Source organism: Rattus norvegicus, chromosome 18 (assembly GCF_021556685.1).
Source record: "Rattus norvegicus strain SHRSP/BbbUtx chromosome 18, alternate assembly SHRSP_T2T, whole genome shotgun sequence".
NCBI classification, from domain to species: domain Eukaryota; kingdom Metazoa; phylum Chordata; class Mammalia; order Rodentia; family Muridae; genus Rattus; species Rattus norvegicus.
The window spans coordinates 50,221,168-50,231,763 of record NC_141551.1 but is presented as its reverse complement, the minus strand read 5'-3'; the positions used below and the strand labels follow the sequence as shown (position 1 = coordinate 50,231,763).

The 10,596-nt window shown below is 44.9% G+C and overlaps 1 long non-coding RNA gene across 1 annotated transcript; it reads left to right on the top strand.

The window, feature by feature from the left end:
* Positions 1 to 3,327: 3,327 nt before the first annotated feature.
* Positions 3,328 to 7,956, top strand: LOC102556109 (uncharacterized). Its single transcript, XR_015642549.1, has 2 exons — positions 3,328 to 3,619; positions 6,733 to 7,956. It is a non-coding gene; the product is annotated as an uncharacterized LOC102556109 (long non-coding RNA).
* The last annotated feature ends 2,640 nt before the right edge of the window (positions 7,957 to 10,596 follow it).

Genomic DNA, 10,596 nt, shown 5'->3' with positions numbered 1-10,596 from the left:
GTTACAGAGCGTATACTCTGGATGATGCATCAACCTTAGCATGGTACTTCCTCTGAAATCAGCATGAACTGGACAGCCCGACCCCACCTCACTCTGCCAAGGGGACCTGAACACTCCTCAGACCCACTGCCATGTTTCCTGTCTGTCAGTAACATTATTAACTATTCAAATAAATATGTCCCAGTGTTCCCCTTAAGCCCAAACCTAAAACCTTCCACTTAGTTTCCTTTGCCCAAAGTGGGGTAACTCTCTGTGCTGTACGCAACAGAAGCCCCCACCCACTACTCTTGCCTTTGAGTGAGGCCAAAGCCTGTCTTCGGCCACTTTTTTTCTCTGAGACTTTGCCTCTCACAAGTCTCTACAGAGAACAAGTCTTTAATTGAATACTATTTTTCCCCCTTTCTCTTCCCTCAGTCCTTCTGTCTCTCCTTTCTTCCATTTCCCCCTTCTATCTCTTCCTTCTTTTCTTTGACAAGTTCTTCCTTACAGCCCAGGCTGACCTTGAACTCCCTATCCTGTGGTCTCAGCTTCCTGAGTGCTGAGATTACAGCCATGGGCCACGATGCAGAGCTCCCTAACAAGCATTTAAAAAATTATGCATGTAGTTTAATGTGTGTGTGTGTGCCTGAGTGTATGTATGTGTACCACATGCATGCAGGAACCTGAGGAGGTCAGATACGGGATACCCCGGGAACTGGTTACAGATGGCCTTGTGGGTATTGGGAACCTAACCTAGGTTCTCTGAAAGAGCAGTAAATTGCTCTCAAGTACCAGGGATCTTTCCAGGTCCCAGTTCACTTTCTTAAGAGAATATGACCTCAGGCTCTCTGCTTCAATGGTTTTGTAGGACTGTGACCCGCAAATTTTGATTTGCAACATAAATGACTTGGAGAGCTGTCTAAAATCATGTCTCCAATCTCAGAATTTCTGAATTAGCAGATCCAGGGTACCACTTGCCAAGTTCTAACAAATTCTCAGGTGAGGCTGGAGGACCACACATGGAGAATCAATCATTGCTAATGTGCTGTGATTTCGAGTGCCAGGAGACCTTCTCCAAATCCATCTGTGGCACTTCCGATCCCTCAGGACCTGTCGTTTGTACTTGACTCTTTTTCTGGAGGAGGTAGATGGCTGAATTGTAAGTTCAAATTGGAGATAATTCAAGTGCCATCCAGAATGCACGAGCACAGTGTCTTCTTACCCCTCAGGTATCAGCTCCATTATTGGGTGGCTTCTTTTTACTTCTCTAGTTTCCTAGTTTCCTAGTGCATCTCTGCAAAAGCAGGCAGTGCACTCTGTTGCTTTAAATGAATAGCACAGGTTGAGGAGTTTGTGAAGAGCAGAAGTTTATTCAGCTCATGGTGGCAGAGGCTGGAAAAGTCCAAAGACATGTTATTAGCATCTGCTGAGGGCTTCTTACTGTGTCCTAATATGCCAAAGGGTTTTGCTTGGCAAAATAGAGTGTACTAGCTTCTACTAGATAGTATTTAGTAGTACTCTCTCTCTTCCTAAAATGCCAGGGCCTTCATTGAGTGCATCTATCCCAGATCACCACCAAATTGTTAACATTTAAATTTGGGGATTAAGTTGCCACAGAGGAGTCTTCTGAGGACCTTTTGAAATCAATGAAAAGTAAGTTGTGATCAGGGAAACACAAAGAACAAATAACGGTTGCAAGCATTTACAACCAATGTTGCTTATAGAATCTGGTCTTCAACTAAAACTCTGCAGAGGCAGTGTTATGTGTATGACCAGTTAGGAAGCTTGTGAAAAGAGAGTCATCAGAATTGAATTTGAAAAACCCTGGCCAGCCCATTGGCTGCTTGATCTAAAGGGTACTGGATCTTCAGCTATTTCTCATCTTGAGGCAGGCACGCCCTGGGGCCAGCTCCAGATGTCACACATATTTTGAGAAAACAGATCAGCCATTTGATTTCACTAGGAAACCAGAGCCCCCATATTGCATTTCAAGATCTGCAGAATTTGCTGCTGAGAAAAAAATATGCATTATGAAAGAAAACAGGATTAGAGTCCACTGTTTGTATAAATGATGCTTAGTCAAACCCATGCTCGCGCAATTCCAGTGTCACGGGCCCTGGACACATTTTTTTTTTTTTTTGATGTTTTCCCTTCTGTGTATTTCATGGTCTCGCTTTTTATTCTACAAAAAGGTTCAGGCATATGAAAATGCTTAAGTAACTCCACATCGCAGGCCGAGATGGCTAGGTTTTGATGGATGATGTGGGTTGTGCAGCTCACTGCAAAGCGATGCTTTTAACTTAAATCAAATCAGTTTTAAGTGAATATGTTTTACACATTTAAGCTCCAGAGTCAGGGAAAGCCCCACTCCCACCCCAACCCCTAGAAAATAGCAGTTTTTGAAACACTCCCACTGACGGAGCTGTGTGGGGAGATGCTTCCTGACAAGGAGAGCCTTCATTTGCTTTGTCTTTAAATGGCTACAAGTTTAGGGCCCACAGGGCTACTGTCCTCCTAATGAAGCAGCTAATGAGGTGTGAATTATCTATCCTGACAACCCCTTTAATAAAAACAACAGGTCTGTGTCCCCATTACAGCGCCTGGGCCACTAAATAATGACAGGCTGGCTGGTTGTCATAACACAGTATCTTAAAGCAAAGAGCTCTTCTTTCCCCCTCGCAGAGAAGTTCTGGAAATTCCCAGTGAACACAAAAAAGAATGGAGCCCATACATTTGGGAAGGCACAGGACACTTCACTGCTACCCTGCTGGGGTTTGGTGTGCGGGCCCACCCAAGTTTTAGGACTGCTTCTGAAGCCTGAACTAGCTTCCTTGGGAAGTAGTCCTGACAGCAAAGGGATGGGGGATGGGCGTTTTCACTACTTAACATTTGTCCTTGTTTTTTGGTTGGGTCTCTCCCCTCTCCTCAGCTGGAGCAAAAAATGCTGGCTTCTCCAAGGATTTCAAAAAACTGATTGTGTGCTCTGAATAAGGACTAAGGACTGGTATTTTGAGGGGAGAGAATGCTGAGCCCACATTAGGCAGCAAAGCAGTCTGGAAGGGCAGCTGTGGGAGGGAGTCACGGGGAAGGTACTTTGTAGCCACTGACCTGCACAGTTGGAGTGCATGAAAGCCAGGCTTCTGAGGAGCTGAAAACAAGCTGAGACCTAAACAAAGCCCTTTCTCCCTTTCTTTTGGTGGTCACTTTTAAGGAAAAGTGCAATTCGCTTTCTGTCCCTCAATAGGCCCTGGACTGGAACTCACAGGCCAAAGTCCAATCTCTTTATCATTATCACTGGGCTGAGAAAATCCAAGCAAGGCCTTGTTTGGGCAGGGCTAGTGTTCCTTTAAACAGATCAAGGGACTGTTTGTCTAACCCTCCCCATCCGAGGTGGTGACAGATAGCAGAGCAAAGGAAAGAGAATGGCCAGCATTCACGAGCACACACAGACCTCACCATTTGTCCCTGGGAGGGACCAGGACGGGTAGCACTGCTCTTTCAAATGGCTTTGACGTGCAAATTAGGTACTCTGCACAGGGCTTCTTTTCTGAAAAGCTTCCCCCAGCAGGCCTTGCTGGGAAAGGCTGCCTTCTCCCTCGGCTGCTGCTTTGGGAAAGCACCTGGGCCAGGGTTAGTTCAGGTGAGCTGTTTGTTGGTTTGTTTGTTTGATTGTTGCTGTTGTTGTTTTAAGGGTACAGAGATGAATGTCATGTAAATTATTAATTGTAGGGTGGCCAGCTCTCTTGATCTGCAAGAAACTGAGCTCCCCTGACTCTCCAAGATAGGGGGGCAAATTAACTTAGCAAGCAAAACGGAGTTACTGTCAGTAGTAGTAAGCATGAAATTCACAGCTGACTAGAGAATTCAGAATCATGGTTCTCAACCTGTGGGTCCTGACTCCCTTGGTGGGAGCATATCTGCTATTTACATTATGATTCTTAACAGTGGCAAAACTACAGTTAGGATGTAGCAAGAAAATGTTATTGTGGTTGGGGTGGGGGCCTGATCGTTGCACATGAGAAGCTGTGTTAAAGGGTTGCAGGAAGGCTGAGAATCTCTGCGATGCTCTGGTTCTTAGTTCTGCACTGATCTCCCAACCTTTTCTGTAGGTTGCTCTCTTGCAAAGCCCGCTAGTTAGGTTTGCTCTCTACTTTTCAGTCTCCAAGTTCTGTGCACGTAGTGATGGCTAATGAATAAAGCCGGTGTCAGGAGGAGTCAGAGGATGGGGTATTTATCATAATTATTAGAGACCTACTTGGTGCCAGGTGCTACATTGCGTATTTCACATTTATTAATGCCCTGACCCCCATTACTAGTCATAGGAAGTAAGTGATATTTTGCCTGCCTTGCACAGGGTGAAATAAGGAATTGATAGGTTAGATATGATTTTCTTAGGTTTGTACATGTAGTGAATATGAATTACAAAACACTTGATTTCTCTGGCCTTAAATCTCATTCTTTCATCTGGATCCCGTATTGTCTCTTAAAAACTTATAGGTCAGATGGAATCATGTATACTGCCAGATAGTCTGTAGACTCAAAATGTCACCAGATAGTCTATAGACTGAAATGTCATTTATAAGAATTACATATACTTGTGCATGATCATGACCTAATTAATGTGAATGGCATAAAATCACCAATTTACCAATGTATATAAAGTACAAAGGAAACATTTCCTTATTTAATATCCCTTCCCATTTCCCACTCCCTAGAATACCCCTTAAAGGCAGTCATAACTATTGCTTCTTTATTTAGCTTTATGCTTATTGCTATAATATGGGTCTTTCCTTCTATGTCTCTCTTTTATTTCTTAAAAAAAAAATGTAGACAGGGTGTTCCATTGTAGCCCACGCTTATCTGAAACTTTGGTTGTCAACTTCCAAGTCCTTCTACCTCCAACACACCCAGCTATTTTTATTCTTAAACAATTGAGCTACATCCCACTTCTAAGATGCTATTCCTACATTGACATGTAGCAAACCACTTAAACTGTATCAAAGCACCTTAGCCAATCAGTCTATAAGAGAGAGAGAGTTATTTCGGACCTCGTTTTAGACTATTATCACTTGGCATGGGCAGTGCAAGTGCATTCTGGGAGAAATACACAGAGGAGCTTTTGGTCTCATGGCTGGTATAAGTGGAGAGAGAGAAGGAAAGGCAGAGAGAGAGAAAGAGGCAGATGGGGGGGGAAGAGAGAGAGAGAGAGAGAGAGAGAGAGAGAGAGCAAAAACCCCCAAATCTCCTTCCTTAGTGACCAAAACATTCCCACCAGGATTTGCCCCCTATCCTCCAATACCCCCAGACCAAGACCTTCCAGAACTGTCCTTTTGGGAGACACTCCAGTCCCAAACCACGTCCTACCTTTCATTTTGTTTCTACTTCAAATAATCTTGTGGGAATTAATCTTGTTAGTTTGGGGGTTTTGTTTATTTTGTTTTGTGTGTGTGTGTGTGTGTGTGTGTGTGTGTGTGTGTGTTGCTTTGGAAGGTATGTATATTAAAAATGTGAGTATGTGACTGCAGCACTTGGGGGAATGGGCCCTGCACCTTTTCTGGGCAGCACAGTAGAGCTGGTCCTGGTGGAGGGTACATGGAGGAACCAGCCCAGAGGATGAGAATACCCAAGAGCAATACCTTTGCTCCTACTTGGATGTGAGGTGGTGTGGATGTGAGGGTGATGCCCCCTCCATTGCCATCTATGGTGGTTGGAAGAACTGGCCCTGGAATCATGAGAACAGGAGCGCTATCCCTGCCCCTCACTGCCTGTAACACTTGGGAAATCGGGTCCTCTACCACTCTTGGGCAACACAGTGGAACTGGCATGAGGCAGCCAGCCTGAAAGTGTGAGAGCAGGGTAGATGGTTCAGCCCCTCACAGGGTGTAGCACTTAGGAGAGTGGGGCCCATGCCTTGATTGGGTAGTACAGCTGAGCTATCTGTGGAGGTGTGGGTGTGGGTGAACTGTCCCAAGGATATGAGAGCAAGAGTATTGATCCCACTTCCTACAGATGGCAACATAAGGTAACCTAGGCAGAGAGGTGTGGGAGAACTTTCCCTGTTGGTACAGATAAGGGAGAACCAGCATACTGATCAGCTTAGCTACCACCCAGGCCCAGATTCAGGTCTCTGAATTGGCCCACCCCCAAATCTATATCATCTGCAAATGACTGGGATATGTGCAAGAGCCAATCCTGTTGTTCCAGAGCTGCAGGGCATGATCCATGACACAGGGCAACAACAGGATAACCAGGGGGAGTCCCGCTGAGGGTCCATAGAAGCCAGAGATCTTGAACTCGACCAATGACTCATTGTAATGAACCTTTGCAAGCGAAGATGGTGGACACGTTCACAGTCCAGCACAGTAATTCCTAGAAGGAAGGGGGAAGAGGTGTTCTGGTGGCAACTGATAGGACTGATGCTACACTATGATGTGGAGGAAGAAACATGGGTAAACCTTAAGCTCCAGCAGTGGCTTGATAGTCTCTATGAAAGTGAGAGAACAAGGTAAACACTCAGACACCGTAAACCGAGTGTACTCTGATTCCCAACTCCCTTATTCAGTCTCCATTTAACTTACAGCACGTTTGCTGAGATGCCTACCAATTACCTCTTGGGAAAAAGATACCTATCGGTTACACCTTGGGAAAACACTTGCAAGACATTAGTCTCCAAGAACTTTGCTTTTTATGACTTTGGAAGGCAGCCAGCATAATTCTTACTTACAAAATTGTTTTTTTATTTGTTTCCCTTAGGAGAGCTTGAATGGCTGCAGACAGTTCCAGTTGGTCTGTTACGTGAGTTTGTTTGTAGATGAGAAGTTCCCCCATGGGATGTGCTGAAAGTATCCCTGGAGAACACAGAGCTCCTGAAGCAGACTTCCTTCATGTCCCCTCATGGAAAGTCAGTTCCCTCTGCCATTCCAGGCCTGCGTCACACTGGCCACCAACCACTCGTGTGTGCACATGAAAGGTGGAGTGTAGCAAGGCTTTATGAAGCCCCAGAAAAGGGGATCAGATAGCTGGATATTTTTCTTTTCCCCTTCTGCGTGTCATTTAATGATGGTGTCCATGCTCACAACAGTCTGCCAGGATCTTCAGTTGTAGGTGATGAATGTATGTCTATGTCCCATGCGACTTGAACCCCAAGCTGTAAAACGCAAGCATTATATCCTTAAACTACAAGAGTTCCCTTTATAGATTTTCAGCTTGCTAATTGTGGGGCTTCCTACCATGCACAGGGCCTGATCCTAATTAGCTTCTGACACTAGACACACTCGGTGTAATATGGCTAGAGCTACACTTGCTGACTCTGGATAAAGCTAAGGTCTGCTTCCCCTTCATCTATGTGCACTTTTGAATGTCCCAGGCCCTGGGATGCTCTATGAGTAGCGCAATGCTGCCTGAGAGGAAGGGGAAGACTGTGTTCTCAGAGTGACATGTTCCTTTATCCAAGAGGCTTCACGGGAGAGAATCAGACCAAAATAGAAAGAAAAAAGAAAAAAAGGAAAAGAACCCACAGCGCATCCAAGGAGTTCTAAGGTTGTTCTTATTGTAGCTACAGAAATTGTGAGTCTGGCTTTAAGCAATCAATAAATCAAATATAACATCTAAGGTAATTTCAGAGCATTCCCTGAGACACTGGGCTCACCCGGCTGCTCCTCTATCACTTAAAACAGAGTCCTTTGTCTTTAGGGTGGCTGAGGAGCTATGAAAGCAATTGCAGTGCAAGCCGTCAGATAAAGCAAACTCAATTCCAGTCCAGTAATGATGAGGTAGCCACCGCATGGAACCACTTTTAGATTGGCTTTGAGTAAACTCAGACGAAGAAAAGCTCTCTATCAGAGAGAGAGAGAGAGAGAGAGAGAGAGAGAGAGAGAGAGAGAGAGAGAGAGAGATCCACCTTTCTTGACAATGTACAGAAATCAAAGGGAATTGGGTTCTGGCCCGGACACTAGTAAACCACTTCTGTTTCCATAATGACTTCTTTACATTATTGAATACAATGGGAGTTTTAAGGGCAACTGCAATAACAGTTACTCATGAAAAATTAACAAAGAATTTATGGAAATGTGGGAAAAGTCCCAAAGCAATTAGCTTAGATTTCTCTGGAGTCCTAAGAAAGCCTGCATAATTGCCTGCAGAACCTGTGTAAAGTGGCTATTTTCATTATCGCTGGTTACAGAGAGTCCATTTCCATCACAACGGGATATAATAACGTTAAAGCTAACACACAGAGATGTTGGGAAAGGTTACAACACGACTTACCAAAATGGTTTGATTTATGGAATACGGGAGCGACACACTTGAGGTGACTGTTATGGGGACTGGAGGGGTCGACCTTGAGTATCCAAAGGCTGCATCGGATAAATAAATGTACCGTAGCATCTGAAAGCTAATTACACACCGTGCCAGAACGCACAGAGTGAGTTTAATTTGTCTCACAATTGGAAGGAAGCTGAACTGGACTTCAAGCTGGCGTGTGAGCCTCGTTCTGACTTGTCTCTTTTGTTAGGTGGCTATCGTAGCACACGTTTATACATGTGTGTGGGAGGGGCATTTCCTCCTTGCAATGACTTAGAACCTCTATGCTCCTGGTACCCTGAGGAACCAGAATCAGCCTGCCCAGACTCTGCAGAGTCCTTCCTACACCTTCAGAGAGAGGATACATAATTGTTTAAATGTCACTCTTTTTTAGTCAAAGGAATCGAAATAGAAAGGAGCGCCATCTTATCAAGTTCATTCATGCATATTAGAGTAGCACAGCCCCTCCCAAGGCCAAAAGAGCCAGTTTGCATTGCTAGCTATAAAAATGGGGAGAGAAGAACATCATTTACACTCTTACCAACCCTCAGTTTCCACTGCAATCTCTCTCTCTTTCTACCTCTCCCTTTCCCTCCTCCCCTCTCTGTCTCTGTCTCTGTCTTTCTGTCTCTCCCCCTCCCCCACACATACACTCAATGGGGGGTGGGGGACAAATCTGGGTATCTTTTTCTCTCTATAAGAACCAACAGTGAAGGCTTTCCCTTGGATTTGAATGATTTTTTTGAAACCGTTAAATAGATTTGTGCTCTGAAGCCCACGGAATATTAATAACTTTCATTAGCTGCAGACTTGAAAGGACCATACACGCTCAATCTTACTTGGTAAACAGTCTCTGTGTCAGAAGAGAAAAGGAAGACGGAGATTATTTAAGTGTTTCCAACAAAAACCTCAGCACAGGTCCTTCTCCAAATGGACACTGCTGCCTAGGGACAAATGGCAACACAGTTCAAGCTTTGTTCAAGGACCTGAAAGGCTCCACCAGTCTGCACAGGGGCACACTTAAGGGGAAGCATTAAGAAAATCAATCTAAAATAACACCGCCACATTCACATCCCAAGCTGGCCGATACACTTCCAGCAGATGTGACAATCATATTTTGACAGTTCCGATAGCTGATAACGGATGGCAAAAAAAGGGGGGGAAATATTCTATTTGACGTGGGCCCCGTGTTTACACAATTACAGCCTTGCTGTTTGCCTCAGCCACATTAAGAATGTAAAAAGCAAAGAGAGCAAACAGAAGCCAGGATCTGGGTGTTATCAAGGCACAGCGATACAGGCGCCCAGCAGCCTGGTTCCCGGTCACTTCTAATTTCCTTTTTCTTCGACATCACACTGTAGCCAAAGGTTGAGGGGAGAAGATCCCTGTAGTTTCCCTTGCTTCGGAGCTTGCCATCTTTGGCTCGCCTCATTGTCACCTCAAACACATTTTTAAAAGCACATTGTTCACCTGGTTAGAGAAAGCGAGCAAGGGAGGATGAATAGAAAGCCTTGTGGGTAAGCAGAGCTGTCTGGCATTTCACTCAAGCGTAGCTTTGACATTCAACACCCTTGTACCTGAAGCTCCTGGCCTGGGTCTATTCAGGCAGGTCAAATAAAGCTGTTTAAAACCACTTGTAATATGTTTTGATTTACAGATTTTTTTTCCCCCTTTCAATTCTGCTGAGCCACAGAGAGACATATTTGGTAGTTGCATAAACAAATACATTCGACTGTGCTGTGGATTAACCTAAAGTGACACATTTATTTAAAAATCTGCCTACGACTTGTCCTCATTGATTAAATGCCCTTAAGAAAGTGAGGCTGATGAAACGAACGCCATTAAGATGCAGTGCGTCTCCTCAGCTGCTTTTGATGGTTGACACATTCCCCAGAGTGGGAGATCGGATGGCTGATAAACTAACGCTGAATTATAAGCACTTCGTGGAATGTCACTGGCAAATAAGAGTCTACTGTTTTGCTTGCAAAGCAACTGTCTGCCTTAACAGCACAAAAACGGACACGATGCAGAGTGATTTCATCTCCTGTGCGCAGAATATCAACGAACATGTACTCAGTGGGTACATTTTCACGGCAGAAATCAGCCCCGAGCCAAGGAGGCTTGTTTCTGGCTGCGGTACCATTGATCAAGAAGTAGAAGGGCCTGCCAAGGACTTTGTCGATATTGTCAGGGCTCCAGTGAGCATCGGGTGATTTTGCTGTCGCTTGCCGTTTGTTACCTGAGCTTTCACTGGCTTGAATGGGGCACTCGTGCGGGAGGTGCGGTGGGGTGGGGGGGGCGTTGTGTTGATGAGGG